A 6,137-nucleotide genomic window follows, 5' to 3' on the forward strand; every position below is an offset into this window, starting at 1 on the left:
CTGCGGTGGAAAAACAACCAATGAGAGCAACCTGCAATGGAAAAACAACCAATGAGAGCAATCTGCAGTGGAAAAACAACACACAGTCCGGCTTCTTATTGCAGAGACTCTGAACCGCTGAAGTTACCTGCCGCAGGTGCACAGGTACGAGGCCTGCCCTACCACGGCCCAAATACCCCCTACAGGGCTGTTGTCATGGAGACACTTGTAACAATGCGACCTCAACCCCCCAAATCCAACGTACACACGAAATCTTCTACATTCCTGTCTGCTGTCGGTTTGACACAAAGCAATACTTAGATAAAGCACAAAAACATTGGTCATTTCTTTATCCATATATATATATATATATATATATATATATATATATGAGTAATTATGTGTTGTTAACAGCTAAATAAGTCCAATGGTTAAATTTATTTTTTTACTTTTTTGTTCTTATATAAATGTGTAATATTTGTGAATATTTGAGAGTTGGGTGATTTTTGGGTTTGATGAAGACCCGAGCTGTTCTGTGTGTGGTCTCTGGGGTGCCTCGTGCATCTCTGTAACTTTTTAAACCAAATAGTCTTACTGGAAGCTTCTGTGTGATGCTGTCAGAGAAAAGCTGTTTAGTAGCAGCAGCAATCCAGGTGGGCCTTCCCTCCCCACCCCTTTCTGCAGGTGTGCTATACCTGTCTAAACCGCCAGTATGTTATGTTAAAGGAGATTTTCAGATAAAGATCAATATTATCAATTATAAATTTAGAAAATATATTTTATATGCAGCGTTTTCATGCCCAGAGCCCCACTGCAGGCTGTTGGGATTAGCAGAAACAAATGTGTAAAGAAACGTCTGCTGTTCTCATTTTAATGCAATATATGAACATTTTAATATCCTTCTAAAATTTATACCCACAGACATGACCATCAGCACATGCTGAAGTACAAACCTGCAGAGCCAAAAATAAAGATCTGATACCAAATCAATAACGCAACATTACCTGAAGACAATCAAAGCAGCAATGTGTGGACCTGTTGCCACAGATGTTCTATTAAGATCCAGATGATAAGCTCCTGTGCTCCTCACTCCCCCTGCATGTGCCCATCGTTGGAGGCTCCAGGGGGGTTCTGGTTAGTAAGGGAATGTGGTGGTTCTTTTTGTGTTGCTGTGATAACCTGCAACCACACCCCATATATTAATATTCATATTGAGCCAGCAAATCACAGAGAAGTCTGAGCTTCCACAGTGGCAGAGCTTCTGTTGTTAATGACATGCAGCTCAGCATCTGTTCTAAAGCCATGGCCATTGGTCAGGTCCAGTCAGCTGACACCAGTCACATGTCTGCACACTCCTGTGATTGGGTCAGGAGTTAAGCCTGCACACACTGTGACCAAGGTGAAGTTCTCCTCTTAAATCCAAAATAAACTGAGCGGGCGTTGGAAAAGCAGACAGAACCGGGCCCAGCAGGCTCCTGGTCGTTTCACAGAAATGCTGGCTGTGAGCTGCGTGTTCATGGACGAACCCAAATATGAGAAGATTTTTTAATCTGAAAGACTTTAGTGAAATGTGAGGTGATGTTATACATCACTGTTTATAGAGATTAATGTATCCTGTAGTTAGTAGTGTTGCTGTTTCACTGCCAGTCCCTTCCTCTGTGGTGACGTGTCCTCACCCTCTACAGTGTCCAGCTGTTGCACTTTGTACTGCCATTCCTTCTGTCCCTGATGAGGACAATTCCTTTCGTTTTTTTGTTTGTTTTTTTGAAGGAAGGGTTTCTTGCTGTTTGGAATTTCTTCCATGGTAACAGTTTTGTAGACATGGGGAAGCCAAATTTCATTTCAGAGGTACATTATTTGCATCTATAGATATTTTACCCAGTTACAGATGTTATCATTTATGTTTTATATGCATTGTGTACATTCAGATGATCTATATTTCAATAAATGATTTAATAAATGTGATTTTTGGTTTTTGGGTGTCTTTCTTCCACAATTAGCACAACAGCAGATGCCCACGGGGCACCAGCTGTTCTCTGTGTGGGGCCTGTAATTAAAGTTGATTATCACATTGAGGATGTAGTCAGTTGTAAAGACTTGTTTCAAAGAGGTAAGCAGATGAGCACATAATAATGAAATTCATGGGGCTTTTATTGGGGAGGGTGTATGAAGACATGGCAGCAATGTCCACTCTTTCATTATTAGCTTTACTGTAGTTGTGGGCCAAAAAAAACAAATTTAATCCATCATATGAGTAAGAAAGAGCGAATCAGGAGCGACGCCCTCCGTCATGTGGGTAAGAAAGAGCAAATCAGGAGCGACGTTCTCCATCATGTGAGTAAGAAAGCGAATCAGGAGCGACACCCTCCATCATGTGGGTAAGAAAGAGCGAATCAGGAGCAACGCCCTCCATCATGTGGGTAAGAAAGAGCGAATCAGGAGCAACGCCCTCTGTCATGTGGGTAAGAAAGAGCGAATCAGGAGCGACGCCCTCCATCATGTGGGTAAGAAATAACGAATCAGGAGCGACGTTCTCCATCATGTGAGTAAGAGAGCGAATCAGGAGCGACGCCCTCTGTCATGTGGGTAAGAAAGGGCGACTCAGGAGCGACGCCCTCTGTCATGTGGGTAAGAAAGGGCGACTCAGGAGCGACGCCCTCTGTCATGTGGGTAAGAAAGAGCGAATCAGGAGCGACGCCCTCCATCATGTGAGTAAGAGAGCGAATCAGGAGCGACGCCCTCCGTCATGTGAGTAAGAGAGCGAATCAGGACCGATGCCCTCCGTCATGTGGGTAAGAAATAGCGAATCAGGAGCGACGTTCTCCATCATGTGAGTAAGAGAGCGAATCACGAGCGATGCCCTCCGTCATGTGGGTAAGAAAGAGTGAATCAGGAGCGATGCCCTCCGTCATGTGGGTAAGAAAGAGTGAATCAGGAGCGATGCCCTCCGTCATGTGGGTAAGAAAGAGCGAATCAGGAGCGATGCCCTCCATCATGTGGGTAAGAAAGAGCGAATCAGGAGTGGCGCTCTGTTTCCCGAGGAGCGGCGAGCAACTTCTGAGCGGCGTGGGGAAGCGGACGTGGAGCAGGAGCACAGACTTTCACATCACTGAACTCCGCTCACATACTCTGAACTAATACAGGCTACAGGTCACAGGCTTCTTAAACACGTTATGCACTCCATGCTTATGTCAGAGCAGTGGTTCTCAACCCTGCTCCTGGCTTTCACTAAAAAAGCACTGCATCCAACAGCTACTGAGCTGCTGAATAGTAGAGTCAGGTGTACCAGTAGGGTTGAAATGAAAGCCCACAGGACAGTAGATCTCCAGGAACAGGGTTGGGAGCCACTGTGTTAGAGGATAGAAACAGGCAGTATAGGGTATGCTTGCTGGTTGCTGTTTCCATAAGTGGCCACATGGGGGCAATATAGCACAACTGTTCACGCCACAGAACACTGGAATCACGCTAAAACTGAACAGAAAAAAAAACATAAATGACAATACAGAGGCATGATGTAAATATCAGAAACATAATTACATTTGATGTCAGATTTTTTCTGTTTATCAGTCAGGATTATATTTTCCATTGTGACTCACAGATTGAATATATAGATAGATGTAGTACAAATGTCATGCTTGTGCCCGCAGTATGTGCAGGTTTAACTCCAGTCCTGAAAGCGGCCTGTGTCTGCAGGTTTAGCTGCAGAAGTTCCTATATAACTGCCCCAGTGAGCTGCAGAAGACCCAGTATAACTACCCCAGTGAGCTGCAGAAGGCCCTATATAACTGCCCCAGTGAGCTGCAGAAGGCCCTATATAACTGCCCCAGTGAGCTGCAGTATGCCCTATATAACTGCTCCAGTGAGCTGCAGTATGCCCTATATAACTGCCCCAGTGAGCTGCAGTATGCCCTGTATAACTGCCCCAGTGAGCTGCAGAAGGCCCTATATAACTGCCCCAGTGAGCTGCAGAAGACCCTATATAACTGCCCCAGTGAGCTGCAGTATGCCCTATATAACTGCCCCAGTGAGCTGCAGAAGACCCTATATAACTGCCCCAGTGAGCTGCAGAAGACCCTATATAACTGCCCCAGTGAGCTGCAGAAGACCCTATATAACTGCCCCAGTGAGCTGCAGAAGACCCTATATTACGCCATAGCGCAGAAACCCATTAGCTCCAGTGACTAAGACCCTATATAACTGCCCCAGTGAGCTGCAGTATGCCCTATATAACTGCTCCAGTGAGCTGCAGTATGCCCTATATAACTTCCCCAGTGAGCTGAGGAAGACCCTATATAACTGCCCCAGTGAGCTACAGAAGTCCCTATATAACTGCCCCAGTGAGCTAGCAAGTAGCCCTATATAACTGCCCCAGTGAGCTACAGTAGCCCTATATAACTGCCCCAGTGAGCTGCAGAAGACCCTATATAACTGCCCCAGTGAGCTGCAGAAGACCCTATATAACTGCCCCAGTGAGCTGCAGAAGACCCTATATAACTGCCCCAGTGAGCTGCAGTATGCCCTATATAACTGCCCCAGTGAGCTGCAGTAGGTGCCATGTTAATGTAACCCTAACTCTAACAAGCTCTGCAGTTTTATAAGTGATCAGTTTTCTTGTTTATGAGCTTTACTGGCTGCTGGTCCTGTGAAAAAAAAGAAAAGAGTTTTATCTGTGGCAAGTTTGCATCAAACTGCCTGTTACTGGAGATGCAAATGAGAGAGAGAGAGAGAGAGAGAGAGAGAGAGAGAGAGAGAGAGAGAGACTTTAACTTTTGACTTTAAAATGCCCTTTATTTACATTGTATGAAACCTAGAGCATTGTGGAAAACTAGCTATTTACATATTCTACTGTGAGTCAACCAAACCAAAACCAAACCAACAAACAAAACATATAAATTACATAAACAGCTTCTAAAAAACCTCGCCATGAGTATATTAACTCAGAAGAGTGGAATATAAATAAACTGAGGTGCAGGTACTACAGAATCATTGCAGTTTGGAATAAACAGTGCGTATGTAACTGAACAAGCTGAGAGCAGAGCACAATTATTCAGACAGTGAGCCCCATTTCTGTTTTGCCTACTTCACACAGTACCCCACTAAAAGCTCTCTCTTACTGAACCACTCTACAGGGCCCAGATTACTTTTCCTAAGCTTTATTTATTTTTGTGTGCTTACTGGATCCAGGATGTTGTAATTCTGTAATTGATCAGCGCTAAAGACAGACAACAGTTACCTGGACAACAGGAAACACCCCCCCCCCACTTGATCTGAGCTGGTCAGTGTCCCAAGCAGGAGGGCTGGGGGGCCGGTGTGCAAAGCTGGGGGGGCGGTGTGCAGAGCTGGGGGAGGGGGGGCGGTGGGGGCAGGAGAGCTGGGGGGCTGGGGCGGGGGAGGAGCAGAGCTGGGGGGGGAGCACTGAGCACTTATCTCAGCCACGTGGAAATGAGGGTGTTTGGGCAGAGGAGTTTGAGCGGGAAGATTAGCTGTGTGAACGGACAGCAGAGGCTGCTCAGGGGATCAACAGTGTTTCCAGCCAGGAGGTGTCTCTGATCCTTCTGCATTCAAAACAGAAGACTCAGGTACATAGGGCTCCTCCCATCATCCAGCATAAAGTCTCAGTGTCACTCTGTGTGTCTCAGCGTTTCTCTGTGTGTCCCAGTGTTGCTCTGAGTCTCAATGTCGCTCTGTGAGTCTCAGTGTTGCTCTGAGTCTCAGTGTTGCTCTGAGTATCAGTGTTGCTCTGTGTGAGTCTCAGTGTTGCTCTGTGTGTCTCAGTGTTGCGCTGTGTGTCTCAGTGTCGCTCTGTGAGTCTCAGTGTTGCTCTGTGTGAGTCTCAGTGTTGCTCTGTGTGTCTCAGTGTTGCTCTGTGTGAGTCTCAGTGTTGCTCTGTGTGTCTCAGTGTCGCTCTGAGTCTCAGTGTTGCTCTGTGTGTCTCAGTGTTGCTCTGTGTGTCTCAGTGTCGCTCTGTGAGTCTCAGTGTTGCTCTGAGTCTCAGTGTTGCTCTGAGTATCAGTGTTGCTCTGTGTGAGTCTCAGTGTTGCTCTGTGTGTCTCAGTGTCGCTCTGTGTGTCTCAGTGTTTCTCTGTGTGAGTCTCAGTGTCGCTCTGTGTGTCTCAGTATTTCTCTGTGTGAGTCTCAATGTCGCTCTGTGTGTCTCA

Source organism: Anguilla rostrata, chromosome 4, assembly GCF_018555375.3.
Source record: "Anguilla rostrata isolate EN2019 chromosome 4, ASM1855537v3, whole genome shotgun sequence".
NCBI lineage: Eukaryota > Metazoa > Chordata > Actinopteri > Anguilliformes > Anguillidae > Anguilla > Anguilla rostrata.